The 27,009-nt window shown below is 42.6% G+C and overlaps 1 protein-coding gene across 1 annotated transcript in view; it reads right to left on the reverse strand.

Moving 5' to 3' along the window:
* LOC111140951 (growth hormone receptor) overlaps positions 1 to 27,009 on the reverse strand; it is a 273,022-nt gene that overhangs the window by 74,864 nt on the left and 171,149 nt on the right. The gene's annotated exons all lie outside the window — the stretch shown is intronic.

Here is a 27,009-nt window from a genome sequence, read left to right on the forward strand (position 1 = left end):
GGAGAGGGGATTTTTCTAGGATTCTACACCTCCTTAGAGGGGTGATGTGGTCCAGGCTCATGATGAACTCTGAGCCTCACTTGAAAGCAGGGAAACTGCTGATGATTCTGGCCCTTGGTAGAAATCCACAAAACAACGCTAAGACATCTTTCTCCGATTATAAAAATAGGGCGAGGAACAAAACAAAGGTGCTCTGGGCAGGGAGCTGAAATTACTGTCCTCCTGAATTTCAGAGGCAGGTGGGTCCTGCCCACCCGCCCAGATCCACTTTCCAGTGGCCCTTTTCACTAGCCCCTCCCACCTAGCTATCAGTAGGAAGCCGCTCTCAGGGCTGGTGTTCATGATAATAGAACCTAACAGGTGAAGTTAAGAGTCTCTCATTAAACTCCGCACAATTCTAACCTTTGTAAACCTTTGGGTCTGGGCATATTAGTGAGGGCATTTTTCCAAGTGAAGTTAGGCTTTGGGGGTTTCGTTGAGTTCATATTTTAAATTCTGTACAAATAGGAGTTCTGAAAGCATTTCTTTTTATTCTCTAAGTTTCAATATTAGAAGCTCATTTGCTGCCAAATGCAATAAAGAATTATGACAAAAAGCAAACAGAATACACATTTACCTAGAGTAGCTAATGTATTACACATTGATTTAATGTGCTCAGAAGGAAAATTGCATTTTATGGAAATCCCCTCAAGGCTACTTGACTAGATGCCTTGAGAGCCTACTTGACTAGATGCCTTGAGAGCCTAAGTCTTTGTTACTACTATCATCTAGAACTTGTCCTCCTCCAATTCCTTGCTACAAACCAGAGAACACTTTGTTTTATGACCCTTTGCCTTAGGTTAGGCACTAAAACATTCTTCTCAGTTGAGGTTTGGCAAGTTTACATAATTTCTAACTGCAAATGACCTGTTTCACGGACAACTGTATACACCTTGAGAAACATTTGGTAGCTCAAAGGAAGAGTAATATTAAGTCAATCATGGGAAGCCATACAATCATACGTGTTATTTTAGTCAAAATTATCCAGCAAGTGTGTGTCAATTTTCAGCTTAAAACTGGGAACACTTAACGGACACCATTTTCCAGGCACAGATCAGCAGCAAAGCTGACAAATTTCTCCAGAATGATGACTGAGATGGAATGTGGGGGTCAATTATGAGGCCCCAAGGGAGGGTGCAGAGCCAAACCTCAGGCCCGGAAATGCCTGGGGAGCCCTGGCCACCCCTGACTCCTCACAAACCAGGATTTTGCTTTCCTTGCAGACAGACATCTGGTGCTTTCCTCTTTATGATATCAGCATTTGGTAACATTTTCATAAAGCAAAAAGTCCTCCTCAGTTAACACTCTCCACAATATGTGATGAGTCAAGACATAAAAGGAACAAATGGCGTCCTCAAGGGAACACCGCAGATTTGTGCCAGCCCCACGAGGGTGCTGTATGCAAAAGCAAACACGATAAATAAAAGTGTCTTCTTAGCAAACAGAAGGGTCATGCTAAGTTGCCAATTTTAATTAGCGTCAAAGCTGTCCTTTTGTCTGTACGTGCAGAGCAGTGTGGGAGAAACAAACACAGGGTGTTTAACAATAAGTAGTTAATGAAAACTCCAATATATTTAATACAGAAGCTTTTAAGCGCCAGTGCCATAAAAGAGATCAGCTAGAGCCCCTGCCCTCAGTGAGCTCACAGTCTTCTGGGTGGAAGGAGTGGCCAAGCCATGGGGTGGCCCTTAACAGCTTCCAGGGGAGGGGGACTCCTTGAGACAGGTGCTGAACTTGGGATGAACAGGCAACGGAGAGAAAGGGAAAGGCAGCTGGGACCAGGGGAACTGCTGCACCAAGGCCAAGGTGAGACACAGCTTGGGCAGGTAAAGAGCTCTGATCTGTCTGTCGAGAGTAGGCAGAGCACAGCTGAACTGGGGTGTGCTGAGTTGGGGGAGAAGTCAGGGACATCTTGGGGATGGTCTTTCCAAAGAACTTAATTTTGATCCTGCAAACACTGGAGAAATCCTGCCTTCCAGTGCCCTGAGGTAGAGCTCCTCACAGTGGACCTGCCCAAGAACAGGATCCCGAGACTAGAACTAATTGCCATCTAATCTTCTTACTTATGCCCAACCTGGTACTCAACTTCCCAACTATGGCACGTATCTGAACCTGTTTCTCCATCTATAAAGTGGAGACAGTGACAGGTGTATACATGCAACATTCAATTCAGTTAGTACACACAATATAACAAATATAGAATATAAGTGCTTAGTAAATGTTAGATTTTTTTTTTTTTTTTGGAAGGAGGGGAAAAGGAGAGGGAGAATTTTAAGCAGGCTCCACGCTGAGTGCAGAGCCAGACATGGGGCTTGATCTCACAACCCTAAGATCATGGCCTTGACCAAAATAAAGAGTTGGATGCTTAACTGACTGAGCCATTCGGGTGCCCCAATGTTAAATATTCTTATCATAGCTATGATTATGGTCAGTTATTGCTAGCCACTACCCTGAAAGCAAGGCACATCTTTTCCCGCGGAGACCTCGACAGTGTTTTTACACTAGACCATGTGAGCCGAGGGCTTCGCACTTATGAGGAGAGAATGCTGCCCTAAGCCCAGTGAGACCCCCATTATTTACATGTGTTGTGCAGGCTGTATGTAGGCAGCGGGATTCTGGGGAAATGATTCTAGTGGCGTAGGGGATGGAAATGTACTTGTGTCCCAGATTCAGCCTGGGACTAAATGCAGTCACTCCCAGCTCTTGTAATTTAGTGACTACTCCATCAGGATGGGAGATAGAGTGAGAGGATCAGTGTTCTGGGGAGTACTGACTGTAATTTACCAGTTGTGCAGCAATGGCGTCTAGAACCAGCCCCAGATCGACCCCACAGACACAAATAAGTAAACCTAGGTACTGACTGCGGCAACCATTTTACACGTGATGAGACATAACGTAAAGGGCCTCACACGGTGGCTGCCGTAAATGAAGCCTTGGTTAATGTCAGCTATTGTTGTCACTAGTAGCTTACAATAACAATAATGATGATGTAAGTGCTATGAAATCTCTACCTCAAGACTTCCTCTGTGATCATCATTTTGCGATACATCCATCCATCAGATCATTATGCTGTACACCTTAAACACACACAATGTTTTATGTCAATTCTATCTCAACAGAACTGGGAAAAAGAACTTCTGAGAGCTCTTGCTTTCTCCTTCAGGCAGGTTAGTTGTTCTCCACCCAACAGCCCTGGTTATTGACTTTTTTTTTTTTTTTTTTAAAGATTTTATTTATTTGACACAGAGAGGGAGAGTACAAGCAGCGGGAGCAACAGAGGGAGAGGGAGAAGCAGGCTCCATGTTAAGCAAGGAGCCCAATGTGGGGCTCAATCCCAGGACTCTGGGATCATGACCTGAGCTGAAGGCAGAGGCTTCACTGACAGACCACCCAGGTGCCGCTACATATTGCCTTTGTACCCCTTGAGGTCACTGCTCCCTTGCTTGTGCCCCGTGATGCACTGTGAATTTCTTGAGGTGGGTATTTCATCTTTGTACCCTCCGGGAGGAGTACATGCCATGACACCTTGTAGAATCACAGTGTTTGCTAAATAAACGAGGCAAATGAAGATGAATCACAAATCCTTTAAACTTTGGGGCTAAAAGGGAATCAAATAAAAATAATCTGTTCTCAGCAAATTGTGTTTCTCCCAGGAAATCTCAAGTTTGCTTGACTACTTTCCCTGTCTTTTTGACGTCTATTTATCCTTGACCACACATCAGAAATGTTCTCTCCTTGGGTTTCCATGTCTATAACTCTTTCCAGACCCACCCCTCGCCTTCTCTCTCCTTTTCTGTCAAACTATGATCAGTATCACTACAGAGTATTCAGTTTAGTTATCTCCCTCCAACCTGCCCCTGCAGTAAGGTTCAAGGTCAAGCTCAGTGTTTGGTCACATTGATGCCACACCCCAAACTGTCTTGTGGTCTGTGAAGGGGTTGGCTGATGGCCAAGTTAAAAAATGTGAGGTGCTTCTATCTCACGTTTATTGTGTGCTTAAAATGCACCAGGCACTATGCTTTCTGGACTTCCCCATTTTAACTCCACAATGACCCTCTGCAGCATTGTTATGAGTTAGTTACATTTTATGGACGAGGGGTTGGAGGTTCCGACCAACTAATTAACCTGTCCTGGGCTTCCCAGCGGTTACACGGTAGAAGCCAAAATTGAAGTGGAGCCAGATTCTGACTGCACCCCACTCTCCTGTTCCCCAAGCTTCCTGACCACCAAGAGCCACTACGGCGTTTGTTCAACACATGGATTCCAAGGTCCTGTCTCGGATCTGCAGGATCTGAATCTCTAGGGAACTGGTTGGTCTATTGGCAAGGTTCTGAGAAGCTGTATGCTTCTCTTCTACGCCCCCATCCCCCAGCCAGGTGATGCTTAGGACAAGACACATTTGCAAAACTCTTCCTACACACTACTTTGTTGCTCTGCTCAGAGTTACTGGGTCCTTTGGGGCTCCCCTGCTAGGACTGAGCTAGGACTGCTCACCGTGTGCCTACAGCTAGTGCTCACGGGGACGCACCTACTACAGTACAGGCTGATTTGTTTGAATACCACGGACATCCTGGAAAGTTCTACTGATGGGGCCAGGCTTCTGAGGCTCTGGGTAGAAATACCCATCAGGGGTCAACTTATGAGAAGCCAGGTAAGACTGGAGACAGGCTGGCAGACCCAATTTTTTTTGGCTCTGTCATTCAGTGATGTTACACAGCATGTCCTAGGGCTGTGACTGTCTTCTTGGTCATGACTGCCCTCTGGCACACCAAATTGGGGCCTGATGGCAGTGATAATTCTATGCTGGAATTTCCTTTACTTTGTGGCTCCCTGGGTTGGCTGAAAACCCATTTGCAGTTTCTCCCAAGCCGAAGTATATTATCTCGTACACATTATGACTCTTGGCCGCGCTAAAGAAGACCGTGAAATCTGAGCAGGAAATCTCGGGCCTTTGGAACAGACCATCTTACCTCCCCAGAGCTCCGAGAGGGAGTGCACTTCTCCTGTACCGGAACAGTAAATCACAGAGCATGGGAGATAACTTAAACAAGCGAACAGAAAAGAAGCACAAAATAACGCGGGTGATTTCAAACACCTTCTAACGCTAAAGAAGCTGCTTTACAGACAATATCTAGAAATTTGGAAGAGAAATCAGCATCAGGAAAAGCCCACATGGCTGAAATAAATCTGGAGTGGTGATATTTTGCTGTAAATGTATTTTGAGAGTAGCTGGGCCTCAAGGTAAGACTCAGTGGTTCAGGGAGAGATCTTAAAAGACCTTTTCTCATAGGCCAGCCCCTGGCTTAGTGGGCCTAATGGGGGAGGTTTCCTAATAATAACTTCAAGTTTCACATACTCCTTTCCCATCTGGCAGTGGTCTCCTTGGCGAGTTGTTTTTTTTTTTTTTTTTTTTTTTTTTTTTTAAATCCTTACACACATACTGAGGACATCTGCTTGTAATTAAAGGCAGATACTAGGGCCTGGTATTTCCCGAGCAGCCTTCTCGGAGATAACGCCAGTTAAAGGTGCCATGATTAAAGGAGGACACAGTGGTGGGTTTTTGTTGTTGTTGTTGCTGTTTCTAAGAACTAAAAGGAGCAATTAATATGAATGCGGCTCAGCTCTCGGCTGGCTGCTGGCTTGCGTCTTCCTTCGGCAAAGCTTCCCAGCAATTTCTCTGGCTTTCCCTTCCAACCACTACAAGAACAGTTAAAAACCCTGCCCAGCTAGCCGCTCCTAAAGCTGCTTTTCATTATGGAGACAGCAGGGGTGTCAACACCGGGCGATGGGCAGTAAGCCAGCCCTCTGTGCCATGTGACAGCCGGGGCCCAGAGCCATCGCAGCCAACACTAAGAAGGGTAACCAGAATCCAAGGTTGGCACTAGGTCAAGATCAATACTAGGTAGGCCAGTTGGGGACAGCGGGCTGAGAACGGAGGGACAGACAAAGAGAGTATTAAAAGGTCAGACTGAGGCGTAGGGAGAAAGGCAGAAGTGTCTCTTCCCTTGCAATGTTGGTGTAGATGTTTTTAATACCTGCACATCCACTCATTAAAGCAGTAGAGTCAGAATGATTTAATCAAGTCCAAAGCTCAGATGCTGACTCATAGATGGTGGGCTAGACCTGGCACCTCTTCTCAATTTTGTATTCAATGGCATCATGTCATCAACTTGCAATCAGCCATAGTGGGAATAGCGACCCAATAAATGTTGGCAAATGCTACAAATCAACGCTCCCTGCCATCTAATACTATGGAAATTCCATCCACCTTCCAAGATCAGTTTGAGTGTATTCTCCTTGAAGTGTTTATCTTCTCCCAGTTGGAATTCATCTCTCCATTCTTTGTGTTTTTACAACACTTAAGACAATAATAGCAACAACACGTGGACCATGGCAATGTTTCCTCCTACCGTGTTAGGCATCTGACTTGTGCTGTGAATGATAAATTCCTTGTGGTTTGAAGGCAAGGACCACGTCTCACTCTCCTTTGGATTTGCCATGGCACATTAACAGTTTCTTCAATATCGTGAGTGCCCCATACATATTCATGAAGTTACCGAACATCTCAGCAGGAACTCTTCCAACAAGGAAACTTGGGAGGCATCATGACTTTACTTATATTATTACTTTGAATTTATCAGGTGTCTTGTGGCCCCTGGAGTATGAAATTGCACAAAAGATCCCCAAACACGTTACTAGATCCTATGATGAATGTCCTCCTGGGACCATGAATGCTCAAACTTGAACCAAAGTCCACGGTATTTTAACCCATTTTCAGGTACCTAGCTCTAACAGTATTCAGAGGGGGAAAATAGAATGAAAACGAGATTGCTTAACTTTCTCACCTTCCTTTCTGTCGCCTGGATGGTGTATTTGCCTGGTTTTGCTTACAGCAGCAAGCCAGTCTTTGGATATCACGGTGTATGGTACTTGCTGCCCATTTAGGAGGCTGACACTGGTAGGAGTGACCCTAAGTCCTGGGAACTGATTGTTTTGGCAGATTTATGGATCTTTTTGTTTAGACGGGTTACTGTTTCAGAAGCACAGCATGTCGAGAGTGTCCTAAGAAAGCATATATGTTGCCAGAAGTTTTAAGGTGTATTTCCCTCTCTCTGGGCAAAGGCATCTGTTAGCCTGGTTTCCTGACACTCTGTCTCTTGTTTCCCAAACTCGACTTGTCAATTTTCATGTGACATTTCTTGAACAAAATCCTCTTCCCTTGGGAAGTAGGTTTTTGCGAGCTAGAGAAAGTGATCTGCAGTAAGAATTGCAGTGTGGGAGCTCTAAATGACATGCCACATGCTGTCCTAGACGCTGGGGATACCATGGTGAAGAGAACAGGGGGGATTCTGGCTCTCTGGGCCCATGTTCTAGTGTGTGCGGGGAAGACCGTACAGGAACTGCTACTGCTGTCAGACCTGTCCCTTATGGTGTGTCCTGCCAGCTTGAATCCCTTACTGTAATGGTTTGGAATTGGGAGGTGCTGGCATTAGGTTCTGAGACTATTTGGTGGATGGTTTTTGTTTTGTTTTGTGTTTGGTGTATGGTTTTAATTCATTAATTACCTTTATCACACTGTACTTGATCTGGGTTATAGATACAAACCAGAGGGCTTTTTTTTTTTCATTTAAGATATGTTTATTGAGGACCTATTATGTGCAAGGCACTATGCTGGGCATTGGGATATGGTGGTGAACAGATTAACACGGGCCCAAGGTTCATTCCTCCTTATTGCCCTAAATCGGTCCTTGGCCGCCAGATCAATGCATCTGTTTGCCATCTGGAACATTCTTGATTCTAGGTCTTTGCTCACCTTGTATCATTCTTCCTGCTTTCTTCAGGATAGGGAGAAGATCAGAGGTAACTCCCATTTTTGAGTGGGGCTAATAATTCAAGAAATGAAATAACGTACATCTGCTTAACAGAATGTCTGGCACATAGTAAATATGTAAGTTTAGTAATTACAGACTACTGAGTATTTATTATTATGATTGCCTCTCAATTAATGACATTTATTATTTTTGCTATTTATCTGATAGTTATGTATGTCCAATACTGTGTCTTGTACTATTTAGTTTGTATGTCTTTATATTCTTGCCCCCTCAACGAAGATTGTAAGACCCTTGAAAGCAGAAGCCACATTTTATCTTTTCTAACACTGCACACAGTAGGCCCTCAGTAAGTATCTGTAGTATGATGCCCATCTGGTCTTTTATTCTAACAACCCCTCCTTTTGATGTGTACCTATCAGATTATAGGTATGTCAGTTAACAAAGAGTCTTAGTGGAACGTGATGTACCTTTTATAGCTATATTTGTTGCATCTGTATACAGTAAAAAACAAACCAAAACAACCCAGAAAACTTTGACATAGCTTCACTCAGACACTTGATTGAAAATGTTTAGATTCATTTTCTGAAGGCCAGTTTTGGAAAGAAATGGTTGGAACTCCGCTCTGTGGCTAACACGGGACCAGTTCCAAGAATTATTGTGCAATGGAAAATGGAAACTCTACCAAAAAGTGAATGGGGTGGATAAGGTGACAATCCACCATAGACACGTCCCTTGGCAGCAAGGTACCTGATGGTTATTTTTTTGCACTTTGTCCTTTTCCTTGTGCCTTCTGTTGTTCTTGGCTCCAGTAGAAGCAAGCTTCATGGGCGCTGAAGCTTACCTCTAAATCTGACTTTAGAGTTTCCAAAATGGACCCTTTCAATAACGTCAAAACAGTCAATCAAATCACATAACATCAACTTAAAGTGGAAAATAATACTGGGTGTGAAAAAAAATTTTCTGACACTTTTCTGGAAGGAATATGTTTAAACTGAAAAGAAGCTACCTTTCTTTGTAGCTTTAGGGCAGGCACAGTCTTACAAGTCTGGAATCTTAGTTTTGTTTCTTTGCTTGAATTATGTTTAATGTGATGATGGTATGACATAAGAAAAAAAAATCAAAAGCCTTATTGATAATCCACATGTGTCCCCGGTTCTGGCCATAGGCGCCTTGCACAGTGTGTCTTTGTGTCAGCCCGAAGGGGCAGCCTGCCCATAGGCTTTCTGGCAGGACAGGGGACACTGTATGGCTTTAAGTGTTCCCTGATCGAATGTGGGAAAAGAAGCAGCTAGCCAAATTCTGAACAGAGTTTTTATTGTGCTGTGGCCAGAAGGTGAGGGGGAGGGAGAAGGACACTTCTGCCCTGCTCTACTTTCTGGTGGATATAAGTTAAAGGGACTGAGAGGGACACCTTTGGGTAGATGGGACAAAGGAAGATTGGGGACTTTATAGAGTTCAAGTTTAGGATCGGCAGCTCTTGCAAAAAGGCTACATATATTTATATGTTTTAATTTACATTTATATTTATATTACATTTGCATGTAATTTACATTTATATTTAGCAAATGTCCTAGCAGCAGCTGGTACAACTTAGGAGCAACCAAAATAGCATATATGAGCACTGAGATCCCAACTGAGTCTTACTTGACCAGCTCCTTGCCCTAAATTACAAAATCTGGATTGCTGAGTTTCTTTTCAATGGGAGGAGTATGCAGGGAAAAGGGATCTATAGAAGCCATTACTGGTGGGGCCACCAACTTCATTTCAAATGAAGACCCCCAGGGGATGTTTCTCTTTTCTAAAGAATAACATCAAAAAATAAAAAAGTTCTCTGGAAATGATACTCTATTTTTGGGTTCCTAGGAGTTGTCCTCCCAGAATCTTCCTTCCTATTCCTGTATCTTTTAAGCCCTGCCTGAATGACTGACTCTACTTCCGAGTTTCTTCTCCTCTGAATCCCCTTCAGCTGTACTTTGACCCTTCCCCTTCCCCTCCACTAAATCTGCTCTTACCAAATCCAAAGGTCTCCTCTCAGTCCTTAGACTATCAATTTTTCAGATGCATTTGATTTAGTAGGACCATTGTCTTAAAGATATGCTCGTTGCCTTGCTTTCGTGATGTCAAATTTGCTCCTTCTCCCTTTTATTGCACCGGTGGCTCTTTCTCCGTCCCCTCTTTTGGCTTCTCTTCCTCTGTCTGACCCCTGAATATTATAGTGTTGTAGACTCTTTGCTTCCACACTTCCTTTTTTCCCCCCTTAAGAGAAATCTCAAGTCTCATGGTTTGAAACATCATCTACATGCTGATGGTTCCATGATGGTTTCTATCTCTAGCTTTAGCCTCTCCACTGAGTGCCAGACTCCACTCAACCTCTTTTGCATCTTCACTAGATATTCAATAAGTATCTCCATCCAAACGCAGAACTCTTGAGTAATCCCTGACAAAACCTATTCCTTCTCAACCCTTCACTGTCCTGTAAACTATTTTCCATCTACTCTGGAACTTAAGCCAAAAACCTGCAAGTCATTTTTGTTTCTTCACTTTCTCCAACTCCTACCCCATGATTCAACCCATCGGCAAGCTATGTTGGTTCCATCTCAATTCAATGCTCTCCATCTCCTTTGCTATTTTTATAGTCTAAGCTCCTAACCTTTCTTGCTTGGACTATCAGCTTCCTACCCAGTCTTCCCACCTCCCCTTTGTCACCTTGCAATTAACCACTAAAATATTTCACAGGGTGATCTTTTTAAAACCATAAATCAGATCATGTTACTTCCCTGTCTAAAATTCTTCAATGGTTTGATGTGTACACGGACTGAAGTCCAAACTCCTTATAATGGCCACTAAGATCCCTTATGTCACAAACATGGCTGGCTGCCTACCCAGACTACCTTCTCCCTTCCTCTTTCCTAACAGAATCTTAATTTTGTTCATGTAGCCCTTCCTCTCCAAGCAGCTCATGTGCCTCAAGGGAAGCTGACCCAACCCCTACTGCATAAGCAGATATAATTGGATGGAGGGTCATTCCCATCTTCTTTTGCAGTTCAGGAGAGAGGATGTGGCCCAAAGGGAAACTTACTAAGTGGATTATAGAAAATTGAAGGGAAAAAAACTTACAGGATCACACAATCTCCTTCCTTTATCTGTTTCACCCCAAGCCCAAAGATGAAGCTGATACACCTAAGACAGCAAAGACAAGAAAACTCTTGGAAAAGAAATCTGGAGGACGCCTGGGTGGCTCAGTTGGTTAAGCGACTGCCTTCAGCTCAGGTCATGATCCTAGAGTCCTGGGATCGAGTCCCGCATCGGGCTCCCTGCTTCATGGGGAGTCTGCTTCTCCCTCTGACCTTCTCCCCTCTCAGGCTCTCTCTCCCTGTCTCTCTCTCAAATAAATAAATAAAAAAATCTTAAAAAAAAAAAGAAAAGAAATCTGGATTTAGTCACTGGATTTAGTCAATCCAGAGCCTACCCCACCTTGGGTTTTCTAATTATATAAATGAGTTTTCTTAATACTTAAGTCAGTTTGAATTATGCCTCCTGTCACTTGCTTCTGATCCTGACTGATACATTCCAGGAACGGCCCCTGCTTTCCTTTTTCACTTCCTGTACCAATATCTCCTTGTCATTATGCCCCAGGCCTGAAACCTGCCCAGATTATTCAGGCCCAGCTCTTGCTTTTCCTTGTACCTAAATTATCTGTGTGTGACCAGCTGATGTCTCAGCTCAAATGCTATCCCCCCAGGGATGCTTTCTCTGACCAAATAAACTGAAAGAGGTATCCCCAGTCACTTGTGGGATGACAATGTTTTATTCTCTTCATAGCCCTTATTTATCTTTGCGTTATTTTATTCATTTCGTTATATTTTGATTATTTTCTTATCTTTCCCCCACAAGAATATAAGGCCTGAAAAGGCAAGAATCTACTTTCCCGGCACAAAGTAAGCATTCTACAGATGTTTGTTCCATGGATATATACATGGATAAAGCCCTTGGCCCTGTCATTATGGGGACGTTATCTGCTTCCTGTTTGTTACCATATCTGCAACAAATTTAAAAGCGGTAGGCTATGTGTTCTAGAGATGCACCTGTAGATATTTTCCTGGAAACCTTATGACAAATTCTTAAAATTAGCAACAAATAAGTAGTTGCTGATTTTTCTTCGCTGGGCATAAAGGGCTGTTAAGCAAGCAGAAGCTATGAATGCAAATAGTTAGCAATCTAAAGAGTAGTTAATGTCTCTTCCCCATCCCCAGCAATGGAATCATGACTGTTTTCTTGGACTGTTAGGCTTAAAACTTTGGACTTGTCTACAATTCCTCCTTTTCCTATTAGTTGTCAGAACACACAGTTGGTTCTTTCTCTACCTTATGGATTTCCTAGGCTCCTCCCTTCCTCTCTTTCCCACTTAACACTTCCCTTTACCCATGCCTTACTCCATAGCCTTGTGTTATCTCCACCCAGATTGGGAATTCCAGTCCACTCTTTGTACTCTTGCGGGATTAATATTCTTAAAATACCATTTGCATTCTGCCGTGCCCCTCCTTAGGGACTCAACCAGTACCCTCTGGCTTGCTGGATGAAGTCCAAATTCTTCAGTCCAGCATTTAAAGCATATCTTCACAGCACTGCTTTCCTCCTCCAACTTCTTTCTCACAACTTGCTGATGTAAACCCAGGCTTCAGACAAGACAGCATCCTTATGATCAGCCCGATCAGCTCGTGTCCTCTTTTCTATCTCCTTAACTTTCTTCTCTTTATCTTCTGCTGAACGTTTCCATCCTTCCCTCCCAAGCAAAATCTCCAACTCCCTGCAGAACACCCCTCCTTCCTAAAACCTCTCATAATTGGCTTCATTCTGACAACTGTTGACATTTCACCCCTCCTCTTGAACTGGCCACTGAAGTTCTCTGTTAGTAATTTTTCTTGAAAAAATCGCTGAGGAGGAACATGGAATGCAAACTATTTATACACAGTTACTATCATTAGGATGATCTCTCCAAACAGGAAAATATGACCCCAGTGTCTGCAATAAATGAGTGGCCTAACACTGTTAGAGGACACAGACTTCCAAAAAAGTTCCTGAAGTCACATTGGAATGTGGACTATTTGGAATACTTATTTCCAATAATTAGAATCTACCCAAGTCTTCTAGGAAATAATTGACATTGTTTTCTCTCCTTGGACACTTTCTTATAGTAGACTGGCACAAATCAGTATGTTTTAGAAATATTAAAAGTTATAGCCATGTAATTTTCTTTAATTAAAACCCACTAAGTCTATGATTATTTTTTTCAAATTTCTACCTCTAGGGTATAATTTTAGCAGGTAACCTCCTCTTTCTTCAGCTTAACCACAATATCTATTTATTATTCAGCCCAATGGCATGTATAATGGACAATATGTCCATATTTCTGAAAATGTCTTCTCTAAATCCATTCCTTCATAATCACAAATATTGAGATAACAGACCAATTATACATAATCATTTCAGCCAAGTCATTGCCTAAATGCCTAGCTCTTTGCTAGGTTCCATGGGCTAAGGAAAAGTAGTAGAAGATATGACTCCTGGGCTTAGTATAGTCTAAATGGGGAGCAAAACCAACAGAACAGATACTAACAGAGGGCAATGCTTAGAACTTGTTGATGCACAAGGCGTTTGAGTAGTAGGAGAGCAGCACAATCAGGAGCAAACCAATAACTTTTAATGTAAGTGATGGGATTGAAATTGGTTTTCAAGGCTTGGAGAAGGGAGGATACAGACACAGGTGAGGGAAATAATATGCCCCAGGGCAATGGTAAATGGGCAAGACCTCCTTGCAGGCACCCTGCTAGGAACAGGTAGGGCCATAATGAGAGGGGGTGTGTTCAGGAGGAGATAGAGGAAAAGTTGGATATTCAGTATGGAGTTATACAGCCTCAAAACACAGATTTGAAGAATTGGCAAGAGAGCCACTGGGATTCCTGAGCTAGTATGGTATACAAAAGGGCTGTTTTAGGAACAGCTCTTCAGCTGAATGACTGAGGGACTGAGGAATCTAAGCAGCTTTTGCTATGGCCCGGGAATGATCTCTGGGAGGACTAAGATCATATCCATTATTCTCTATTGTTCCTACTTGACAAAATCTGCATGACTTGATTTCTATGTGGAAGTTTCATCCCCCTTCCTTCCCTCCTTCAGTGGGTGATGACTCCCTCTTCAGTACCATTTTCATCCTCATGACCACGAAGTGCTAAGACCCATAAATGATCATAAATTTGGGTCTGCAGAAATATCAACCTCAGGAGTGCCCAAAAAATGAACAAAAATGTTAATTTCTTATTGAGAAATAGAAGTAAAATGTTATAAATTTCTACTGAATGTTCCCCATGTCCCTGCAAAGTGTGCTATGTCAAATTCCCCCTTTGTTCTTGAGTTGGGGCTTCTTCAATGCCATGTTGGGAAGGTTCTAGAAAAGATCAGATACTTCTGCATAATAGATTAATCTCATTCTGATAGTAAGGATTCAGTCTGTTCCTTTGAAGGTAAGGCTGCTCTGACAGAAGAGGGAGTGGAAGGGCCGTGTCTCCCCTAGAGGTAGCATTTATTTGCTTCCTCTCTGAAGAAGCTTATGGGAAAAGCTTAAAAATTAAAAAATGAAACAAAATATCTGATTCAAGTTACAATATTTCAGAGGTTATCGGTACAAATACCTGAAAATTTATGAGGTACTTATGACAGCAGAGTAAAACACTGTTTCTACTTATTCACTAAATCGATAAATAATAACCAGAAACTTACAAAACCTGCTATGTGACTGGTAGGACTGAGAGCACTAAGGAGACAAGCCTGACATATCCCTGCCCTCAAGAAGGTTACATTCTATGCCCCACCCCAACTCAATAGTATCAATCTGGTTAAAAATGTTCAAGACAATACCTGCCTTGTGATTTCTCGAAAGTAACCTAATATCTTCAATGACCAGAGAAATGAGATTATGATGATGAAAAAACAAGGGAATGAATAACCAAAATCTTAGTTAAATCTCCTTTACTTATAGAAACTCAGTAGTCAACCAACATAGCTGTAAGTTGCATATAAAAACAATTTTCAGGGAACAGGTGATGTAGTAACCTACTAGTAAAATGTCAGAAGTGACAGCATCATATGCTGAATGCGTATTTCTAACAAAGGTTCAAGTTTACACAGTGGGTTATTTACGCCTCCTCTACTCATCTCTCAAGGAATAGCTGTGCATTAGTGCATGTGCACAAAAATATCCTTATTTTCTCTCTAGCATTTCTTGCTGTGGGGTTTAAAAATCTTAAGGGCATATTCTTGTAAACTGCCCAGGGACAGATTTCATGTGAAGCAGGTATGAATATTCTGCAACGTCATCAGGGTGCAAAGAATGCCACATTACTGTCCTTCTCTAAAATTGACTTGGGTCTGACTCTGAGCATCCCTAACTCCTAACCAAGCCGGTGGGATATTCAATTCAATTCCCCATTCCTGGGTGCAAGGAAGGTCTTTGGAAATCTTACTCAGAGATAAACATTTATAAAACCAAAGTCCATGGTCTTTCTCCTACTTCTTCTCAGGTCCCAACTCTCCTTAAGTCTAAAGATGCTCACCTCTCTCCCCAATATCTGTAAACAAACCTAGGAAGAAAAGTCCAGTTCTAGACTTGTAAATCCTCTGGAGCCAAGAGAATATGAAGATTTGGCTGTCTTTTGGTATGGGAGCTGGGACAAAACACAAATGAAAGCATCAATAAAAGTTCCTGTCACTCTGAAATGTTAAGTGGCCAGTGTTCACCTTTCATTCTTACTAAATGACTCAGAAGTGTTGAAAGGCAGCAATTCTGAGTGCTTATTTCCTTGGAATTGTAACCTAAAATAGAGTAGTAATTTGTGCTTTGTGCAGCACTGTTCTCTGTGTCTTAGAGAGCTTGCAATGTCAAGTAGTGTGGTCTGGGGACCAGCAGCATCTGCATGTCCTGGGGGCTCAGGAGGAAGGCAGAATATCAGTCCCCAATCCTGCCTTTAAAGCAACAATCTGCATTTTAACAAGTTCCCCAGGTGATCCATAAGCACTCCAAAGTCTGAGAAGCCTTCTTCTTTTTTTTTTTTTAAAGATTTTATTTATCCATTTGATGGAGATCACAAGCAGGCAGAGAGGCAGGCAGAGAGAGAGGGGGAAGCAGGGTCCCCGTTGAGCAGAGAGCCTGATGTGGGGCTCCACCCCAGGACCCTGGGGTCATGACCTGAGCCGAAGGCAGCGGCGTTAGCCCACTGAGCCACCCAGGTGCCCCATGAGAAGCCCTTCTTTATATGGATTTTCCTCTGTTTTTTTTCTGCTTCTCAAACTTGAGGCATAACCTTTGCATTTCTTATGGACCCCACCCCCCCAAATCTTCCAAACGAGTAATGAAAACTAAGCTTTTAAGGAAGCTGCTGCTTCTTTTTTAAAGATTTACTTATTTTAGAGAGAGAGAGCATGCACACAGGTGTGCTAGATCGTGAAATTGGGGGAAAGAACAGAGGAAGGGGGGGAGAGAGAGAAAATATTTTTCTTTTTTTTTTTTTTTTCAAAGATTGTATTTATTTATTTGACAAAGAGAGACACCGTGAGAAAGGGAACACAAGCAGGGGGAGTGGGAGAGGGAGAAGCCATCTTCCTGCCGAGCAGGGAGCCTGATTCCAGGCTTTCTGGGATCATGACCCAAGCCGAAGGCAGATGCTTAATAACTGAGCCATCCAGGTGCCCTGAGACATAGAAAATCTTAAGCAGACTCCATGCTGAGCTTGGAGCCTAACGTGGGGCTTGATCCTACAGCCCTGAGATCATGACCTGAGCCCTGAGTCAAAATCAAGAGTCGAATGCTCAACTGGCTGTTATCCTGGCGCCCCTAGGAAGCTTCTTTCTGTTCTACAATACTTGGATGAAAACTGGGTCAGAACATCTGGGATTATTAGGTAATTGATAAGACTTCTAATGGGAAGTCCATTCCATTTTTCTTCTGGAGGGAACAAGGCATAGTTACACTCTCGTTCCGTTTACACTGCTAATTTTACTAAATTGTGTATGGAGGGACCTCTGAGCTGGTATCTCTAAACTGTAATTTGAGAAATGAAAGGTCAGCAGGTGGTCCAGGTTCCAAACACAGCTTACTCACTGCTTAGAACAGACAGCAAGAAAAACGCCCTTTAAGCCAGGGTATAAGTAATTTTCAAAAGTTATTGGGCTGTCGAAAATTCCATTTGGCCTATACAATTCATCCTTGGCTCAACCGTTGACACTGTATAAAGCCAGCTTATTTCCTAACTGGGTATCTCCTTCTCTGAATGTCCTTAACTTTAATACAGAAAGATCAGGAACAGTTGCCAATTACAAATGCCCAGCTCTTCCCCACTCCCCACCCCCAGTGGAAATCCGATAAGAAAAACAGATTGGGTTAACTTTTTTTTTTAAATCATTTCCACATTTTATGGGGTTTATGTACATCATTCACTCAGTTGTTCATTTTTGTCTACTTTTTCTTTTTAAAAATTTATTTATGTATTTGACAGGGAGAGGGAGAGAGCACAAGCAGGGGGAGTGGGAGAAGCAGATCTTCCCTGAGCAGGGAGCCTGATGTGGGGCTCCATCCCAGGACCCTGGGATCATGATCTGAGCCAAAGGCAGACGCTTAACCCACTGAGCCACCCAGGCGCCCTTTTGTTCACTTTCAAGTAGCTGTTTCTAAGGCAATTTTATGTCTTCAAGACAACGTCAAAATCAAATACTTGAAATAATTTACAAGTGATATTTTCTGTTTTTGAAATTATGTTCTTTAAATTATATAGCTTCCCATAGTGGTGCCTGGTAGAAAATGCCACGAAGAAATAAACGGTTTGCTCATTTCTTTCTTTCTTTTTTTTTTAGTTAAGATTTTATTTATTTGAGAGAGTGTGTGTGTGTGTGTGTGTGTGTGTGTGTGAGAGAGAGCGGGGGGGGAGGGGCAGAGAGAGAGGGAGAGAGAATCTCAAGCAGACTCCCCGCTGAGCACAGAGCCTGAAGTGGGGCTTGATCCCATGACTCTAAGATCAGGACCTGAGCCAAAACCATGAGTCAGCTGCTTAACTGACTGAGCTACCCAGGTGCCCCTGGTTTGCTTATTTCTTAAAAGCATTTATCAAGTGACTATTATGTGCCCAAACAGTTGAGAAACACAGAATAAACAATATGAGGCAAGGGTTCTGAAAAGCAAAGGTGTAACACAAACCCCCATGCTTCAGTAGATCATGGCTTTACTAAACCTTCACTGTCTCATATAGTGAGACATAGCAAGGATGAGTCAGAATTACCAAATCACTTGAGGGCCTTCCCCAGATGTTGCCTGATTACTTACTAACTCGGTCAGTGACGTGCTCCATCCCTGAAGGTCGGAGCAGCCTGGGAGACCCACATGATAAAGTAGGACTTGAAGTGGAGGAGGATCCTGGAGGATGGCGAAGGGAGGAATTAGAGGAAGAGAAAGACCAGGAGGGCGCAGTCACAGATAATCTTATGCACTTACTTTGACTTTGAAACAGGTTTATCAAATAATTTCTATTTCTGGATAATAATTTCTCCTCTGGAAGAGAAACCTGGAAATGAATCCCTGCATTTTGTGAGGAAAAAAGGCTTGATTTGCGAAAGGTCCATCTTATACAGATAGTAGGGGAGAGTTGGGGGGCTGCACTGCATGCTGGGTAGGCGGAGAATTTCAGGAGCCATTATAGACAATGACGCTTATGAAGTTAAGGACCCTGGAGTCAGATGAAAATCTCCCCTGATGCAGTTCTCCCTCTGAGCAAGTGCAGTTCTAATGGAATCCAGGAAAGGATAAATGGCTTCCTAAATCTTTTTTTTTTTTTTTTAAAGATTTTATTTATTTATTTGACAGAGAGAGATCACAAGTAGGCAGAGAGGCAGGCAGAGAGAGAGGCGGAAGCAGGCTCCCTGCTGAGCAGAGAGCCCGATGTGGGGCTCGATCCCAGGACCCTGAGATCATGACCTGAGCCGAAGGCAGAGGCTTTAACCCACTGAGCCACCCAGGTACCTCTTTTTTTTTTTTTTTTAAATATTTTATTTATTTATTTGTTTGTGTGTGTGTGTGTGTGTGTGTGTGTGTGTGTGTGTGAGAGAGAGAGAGAGAGAGGGGGGTGGGGAGGGAAAGGGCCAAGCGGACTCCATACTGAGGATGGAGCACAACGCAGGTTTCTATCTTAGAACCCTAGGATCATGACCTGAGCTGAAATCAAGAGCTGGATGCTTAACCGACTGAACCACCCAGACTCCCCTAGAGCTACATCCCCCTAAATCTTCATTCAGGCAAGTGTCTTGAGCTTAAATTATTTTAAAGGCCAAAAGTTTTATGATATTAAAAATCGAAGACAAATAACAAAAATAACACCAACTATTAACACCAGAAGAATATCTGAGCAATAATTATATGACCTCAGAGAGGCTCTGGTTCAGCAGTTGGCAAAGACATCCCTAGTACGGTTTTTCCTTTCTTCCCATTATCATCTCTCATTAGTTAATACTGCCTAATCGAATCACCATCTGACATTTGCACTATTAAGGCAAAGTCATTACAAATTCTTGGCCTCTATCCAAGGAACGGTCAAAAAATTGTTAAAAATCAAAATGCCAGGAAAGAGTTTTATCTTTATCTGTGGGTCTGTGTCTTGTGAAGGAACCAAAGAACAGTTAACAGTTGTGAGGAGTTGCCAATACTAATCCTCCATGTGTGGCAAATCACCTATCTTTGTGAAAATTATTAATGTTATGACAAAATTAAATGGCTTTCCTAGCAGGCTTACTGGAAAAACATTTCTAAGAAATATTATGCCTGTAACTCTAGGTCAAACCAATGACACAGCTCATCTTCCCAGAGACTTAAGTGAAATGCCTACTTTTTTGAATTTCTATAAATCACAGTACTATGGAAAGGCCACACTGATGATGTCTTTGCTCTAAAACTATTTTTATAATGGGACTTAGGGACATTCATTCATCACTGAGGCAGGAGAGTTAATTCTGTATGTATTCCAGACTTTCTTTTTGGAAATTAAATACTTAAATTTGATCCTATCCTAAGGGAAGCAGATAAACCACTGTTTTTCTGGTATTTCAGAAATAGCCATACTAAAACCAATATCTAAGAATCTATAGACTCACTACTTCTATTTGTGAATCCTAGTGAAGACATTCATGTCTTCATTCCATGTTTTTCCATTCCTGTTGCCTCCTTTACGATTCTTATCTCTACCTTACCTCTAGCTCTTTGGTTTTTCATCATTCACAGTAATACTTTCTCATGACGCTCAAGTACAAAATTTTCTTCTCCAACCAAAATATCAAAATCATAAAAACATAAATGATGTCTTTGCTGTATTTCACCTCCCTGGATTAGAACTTGGGCATTTCTTAATTCACAACAGGAAGAAATGGGGCCATGATATGGCTTCACTCTGCACAGTGCCATGGGCACATAGATATTTAATATGGAACACTTCATACTATTTTTCATTTAATCACCACTTTCCATGGGCCAAGAACCATGTTGAGCAGTCTACCAAAATGATCTCATTTAATTCCTGAGAAAATCTCATGGCACTATTATACAAGTATACTTAGCTCCATCGTTTTTATTTTTATTTATTTATTTTTTTAAAAGATTTTATTTTTATTTATTTGAGAGAGACAGTGTGAGAGAGCATGAGTGAGGAGAAGGTCAGAGAGAGAAGCAGCCTCCCCGTGGAGCTGGGAGTCCGATGCGGGATCGATCCTGGGACTCTGGGATCATGACCTGAGCCGAAGGCAGCTGTCCAACCAACTGAGCCACCCAGGCGTCCCACTCCATCGTTTTTAAAGACACGACCAGTGAGGCACAGAGAAGGTAAGTAACTCACCCCAAGTCACAAGGTGCTAAGCAATGGACCTGAGTTTTTAAGCCAGGCAGAGGCTCTGGAGCTCACATGCTTAAACTGCCCAGTCTAGTGGGTATTTCTTTGAGTGTTTCTATAGATCTTTTCACCTGAGTCATCATTGGAATCCAAACAGCAACAAAAGAAATGCAAATGAAAGCAACAAAGAAAAAAAATCATTGAAAGCTAGACTTGGAGTGGACCTAATTGTTAAACAGGCCATTTTTATAGGTTTTAGGGATAAAATTTCTTAGATAAAATAATTTTACAGATTAAATAATTGGGTCCCTGAGCAACTAAGGGACTGATCAAAACCAGACAATGAATTAGTTGAACTGAAAGTATAATCTATGTTTCCAGCCTTGACTGTAAGGTGTCTTTCTACTGTGCCATGTGCTCTTTGTCCTCTCTTCTTTTCTTCCCTGACTCCTTATCTATCATTCCTCTGCCATGTTATTGCTCTATTATTCTAGGCAAAGCTCATGGCATTAAGATGTTTGAAATCGTAAAGACTGGGGCACCTGGGCGGCTCAGTGGGTTAAGCCTCTGCCTTCGGCTCAGGTCATGATCTCGGGGTCCTGGGATCGAGCCCCGCATCGGGCTCTCTGCTCAGGGGGGAGCCTGCTTCCCTTCTTCTCTCTCTGCCTGCCTCTCTGCCTACCTGTGATCTCTGTCTGTCAAATAAATAAATAAAATCGTAAAAAAAAAAAGAAATTGTAAAGACAGAGTCCGAGTGATAAATAATAGTGCAGGATGAACCTGGCATATAATTTATGTACTCCTTTTGATGGCTTTATCTCACTTTAAAGGTGTCACAGTTTCTATTATAGATAACACTTTAATGAGAAGTAAAAAATACAAGAACAAATTCAAATATACATATATATTGGAGTAACTGGTTAAACGAGATTTTTTTCACTGTACTGATATAGACTTAATCTGGGCAGTATGAATTGAATATGTGTGTGTGTGTGTGTGTGTGTGGTGGGGGAGGATAGGGGTTGAGAAGGTGGGAGACAGTGATGTAACAGGGACAGAAATAAACTTCAAAAAAGAAAAAGAATGAGTTTCAAAGTTGTTAAAAAGATGCTGGTAATATGTACCTCTTGCCAAGCAGATGAAAAAAAATGGCAAACTGGGTAGAATTTCTAGTATTTGCTATAGAACGAGGACTCATGAGAAAAGGTTAAATTTTAAAATATTTAAAAATTCTAGCAGATGTTAAAAGGCAATGTTAAACGTTAAATGTTAAAAAATATTTAGAGGCAAAAAAAAATCTGACTCCTTTCTGAATTAATCTGAATTAAAAATTAATCTGATTCATTTCAAATGGATGATGTCCTGACCACTTGTTTCTAGGAGCTACTGAGGTTGCAAAAACTAGTACCGAAGTTGGGTAAGGAACACTCTTACTTACTTGTTCTTTTAAAATACTGTGCATGGTCTCTTTAGTTCTAGGTGAGGCCTGGCATGCATCTTTTCAAGCTTTCTACTACAAGCAACTTTTGGGGAAGTAAAATTAGGTATAATAACACTGAATTTAGCACAAGGGACATTCCCATACTAGAGTGTCAAAACACTACAATGTGAAAATTGCAGTTCTTGCCTTAATGAAACTCTGCCTATGGTTGGAGTTTCCTGTAGGAAGGCAAAGGATATCATTTAAGTAGTCCTCATTGAGGGGAAGATCTATATTGAATAAAAGTGTTTCTCCAAATAAACTTTGAAACGACCATCTGAAACGGTTGCCTATCAAAAATCTATCATGTTCCTCTTCTTTGTACCCCTGGCTTCTGAGAAGCTAGAGAAAACACCACAGAAAATAGTGATCTGTTATCAGTATTGCTATGCACTGATCTCTAAGTCAGTAGACTACTCCTTTGTAAGGCGAGGTTGTATGTGATCACACATGGTCCTCTGAGACCGTAAAACCCTGTGAAATACTGAAAAGCTGCTTCAAAATAGCAACTGATTTACTACTTAGCCAGGTGTCCTTTCTAGAACTTGCCATCTACAATAACAGATTTTCAAATCAATGATAAACTTAAAATATCCTATCCGGAAGGAACCTATGGTGCATTCCCTCAACAGAAATGATCTCCTCTGCCAGAGATTTGCCTCTGGTTGAAGTTCAGAACTCTTTAGCCCCATGAACTGTATTTTCCAACTATGGTGTAAGGTCTCCCTTTTCTTCCACAATTCAGGTAAATGTCAGAAAGGGCAAACTCGCAGAGAGAGGGACACTGTTCATTCAACAGGTGTTTGTGGGATGCTATCAGAAGGTGTTATCCTAAACACCATGCTAGATACAGAAACAGATAAATCAGACATGGTTTATCAAAACTTCAAACAGCTTGTAGTCTGATAGGAAAGAGGAGACCAACACAAAAACATTCTATAAGCTACAACATTTTATGCATATATATACATTATGTACGCAAGGTATACATGATGTGGGGCCGAAATGGTCGAGAGTCTGATGAAGAAACTCAGGAATGACTATGACGACCTCGGCCATATCATCCAGATGATGAACCGTGTACCCGCAGAGCCTACGCTCTTTATGTAACTACATCTCCGTCCTCATTCAAGTTTCAGGTTGAATGTCATCTATCCTGTGACTGCTCTGTCTACAGCAGAGCCTCCTTGATTCTGCCAGAGCAACCTGTTCTTTCACTTCTGACATTCTTATGTGATTTATAAATGTGCATTTGTCTACGGACTATTTCGTATCCGTTGCTTCTCCACTAGATTCAGAACTCCGAGAGGACATCAACTACATTTGTTTTATTCCCTAACATACACCCACATAAGTAGATGTATGTTAGGGAATAACATACAGCTACATAAGTAGGTAGCACTCGGCCTACGCAAGAGTAAATATATGTTATGAATGAAATCTAGCTGAAAGGAACAGTATAAGCAAAGAGAGAGCAGTAGATAAACAAGAACCACTTCGGAGATGGCAAGTATCCGAAGCAGCGGAAATACAAGGTGAAGTGAGGTAGTGGTTAAGGCTGGACGGTGGTCTGGAGCTAGACTTGGGAGACTGAACTCCAAATAAGAAAACGAGGACTTTCTTATTTAGATGCAATAGCCGTATTTTTCCGACCATAAATTTTGATACATTGTATACTCATGGGCCAACAGGCTCTCTGAAAAAGGACTGTTTCATAAAACCTGGGCTTTAAGATCACATATGTAAAGACAAGGAGAAAGAACTGAAGATTCTTTGATAGAAGAAAAGAGATGATAGTTGGGATACTGAGAATGAATCCAATAGTTAATGAGGGGCTGTCATCAATGTATTTCTTCATCTGAAAGATAAGACATCTCCAGATTTTGCTTCTCCAACCCATTCCTCCTGAACGGGTTTTGGGGCAGCTGTGGTGGCCTGAAGATGCATGTCTCAGATCTCCTGCAGAAAGCTGTGCTCTGAAATCCCCCCAGCCAATGCCTTGGCATGACAATGACCCCAGGGCCCGCCCATTCTTGGGTGATTGCGGGGGCGGGGGGGGGGGCGGGGGGGGGGGGGGGGGGGGACGTTCCTTGGTCAGGTGACTTTGGCTTGAAGACTCCCCACTGACCGCCCAAACTTTCTTAGCACTGTACTGCAATCTGAGATCTTTCTTCCCTCCCTCCTTCCTTTCTTCTCTCCCTTCCTTCTCTCCTTCTTTCCCTTACTTCATTCTTCCCTTCATTTCTTTTCTTCTTCCCAGGGGTTGGCCCTCTGGCCCTGCCTTGTTATCTGACAGTTAACCCAGTCTTGAGTTCCTTCTTCATTTTTTCTTCACAGGCATTTCCTCTAAAATAAATCTCTCGCGCCTCTAACCACCCAGGAAATCTCTTGCAGGACTGCGTCTCAGAACACCCAGACCAACATGGCAACCAAACCTTGCATTCCCAGAATCGCAACAGCTTGAAAAAAATAAATGATTTCAACAGGTCAGCTGCTACCAAGCTGCCGCGGAGACCCCAAAACATTGTACCGTGAGCTTACGAGCCACTTAGCTTTGCTGCTTCTCCTGAGAATGAAGGGCATGCCCTGGGTAAAGAGCCTGGCAAGCACTGAAATTGAAAAAATCTCAAGGGCTTAGAGGGGTTCAGATTCAGGTTAGAGTCACTGCCAACAGTACACTTGCCAAGGAGGACCCAGAGGATGGAAGAACATGGCAAATCTCAGCATCCAGAACCTTCTGTCTTCCTTTTCATTTTCCCCTTGAACATGCTATCCTCACATTTCTTCTGTACTCTTGTGATTTCTGTCTGGTTTTCTTCCTTTAGAAATTTCCTTTCCCTTCTGTGTGACACATGAATAAAAAGAGAAGAGTAACTCCTATCACACACTTATACATTTCTGCTTCCTACCACTCAAGGGCCTCCTGAGAGCCTTGGCTGTCAAGAGCCTTTCACGGTTCCCGACTTACTATTTAAAGCCATGTTCATGTTTTAGTGACAGTCACTAAGGCCACTTCACCTTCTAAGGTTTTTCTCAGTTACTGGACCGTTACTTCCCCCTCTTGTGCACTGTACCAAATGATAGAAAACACAAGATATTAAGATTGAAAAGGAGGTTGGAATTTCAAATCGTATCTGAAAAAAATTAATCTTGTGAAAGCAAAAGATGACTGTGTTCATGATAAACCAGAAATGAATCTGGCCAATTCTGTGTCCTCCTACCTTAACGAATTTATTTCCTTCTCTGAATCTGTGACCCAGAACTTGTGTTTATGGAATCAGTCAGGATACTTCATTCTTTCCTCTAGTTCTTCCAAGAAGTTCCTGTGGGCAGACACCATTGGTGGGCTACAGGAAGTACCCTACACATGTGCCCTAGATTGGGATTAGCCTAAACTAGTTAAGGTATCCCATTCACCTTCACCAGATGCTAACCCTTCCAACATCCTTTGTAATGGGAGGTGGCAGGAGACAGAGTTCTGACTAAAGGGACTTAAGTGGAAGCTTACTGAAGACTTCTGGAAAGACCACAGATGCCTCACAAAACGGACAGGTATGGGAGAAAAGCTTGCTGACCACTCCCTCTATCTTCAGGCCTTGAATATGTATGTGATGTCTGGAGTGACAACTCCCATCTGGTCATCACACAGAGACAATCCTGAAGCCAGAAAGCTGACAGAAAAGGGGTAGAGCAGAAAGCCAGGAAAAGTCCGAGATCTTGATGACATCCTTAAGCTGCCCAAGCAACCTGAGATTGCTTACTTCTGAACTTATTTTCAGTAAGCAGTAAATGTCCATTTAGCTTGAACCACTGTTAATAGGATATTTTATTACTTGTGCCCCAAATAACTTCTTTTAAAAGATTTAATTTTTGTGCATGCGTGCACACGAGAGAGAGAGAGAGAGAGAGAGAGAACACACTCACATGAGACTGGGGGAGGAGCAGAAGGAGAAGCAGACTCCCCACTGAGCAGGGAGCCTGATTAGAGACTCCATCCCAGGACTCTGAGATCATGACCAGAATTGAAGGAAGATGCTTAACTGACTGAGCCACCCAGGCACCCGAGTGAGCACCAAAAATAATTTAAAGCCCTCTCCCTGAGTCTCTCTGTTTCTGGCAGAGACTGTTCCACAGCAACAGCTCTGGTCCCATGGTTCTTCTCCCACTGCTTCAGGTAAACTTTTTGCATATGGTGTCTCTGCCTCCCTGGATCCAGTCTAGTAACACGGATTTCTATACAAACTGAGGTGTTTTTTTTTTTTTTTTAAAGATTTTATTTATTTATTTGTCAGAGAGAGAGAGGGAGAGAGAGCGAGCACAGGCAGACAGAATGGCAGGCAGAGGCAGAGGGAGAAGCAGGTTCCCTGACGAGCAAGGAGCCCGATGTGGGACTCGATCCCAGGACGCCGGGATCATGACCTGAGCCGAAGGCAGCTGCTTAACCAACTGAGCCACCCAGGCGTCCCCTGAGTTTTATTTTTTGATTCCACAATCCTCATTAAGAGTTGTCAAAAATAAGCAAGTTAAAAGCGGCTATAAAAAGTTAAGGTAGGGACGCCTGGGTGGCTCAGTTGGTTGAGCAGCTGCCTTCGGCCCAGGTCATGATCCCGGCATCCTGGGATCGAGTCCCACATCAGACTCCTTGCTTGGCAGGGAGCCTGCTTCTCCCTCTGCCTCTGCCTGCCATTCTGTCTGCCTGTGCTCGCTCTCTCTCCCTCTCTCGCTCTGACAAATAAATAAATAA

Source organism: Enhydra lutris, unplaced genomic scaffold (assembly GCF_002288905.1).
Source record: "Enhydra lutris kenyoni isolate GAN:26980312 unplaced genomic scaffold, ASM228890v2 scaffoldscaffold5, whole genome shotgun sequence".
Lineage (NCBI taxonomy): Eukaryota > Metazoa > Chordata > Mammalia > Carnivora > Mustelidae > Enhydra > Enhydra lutris.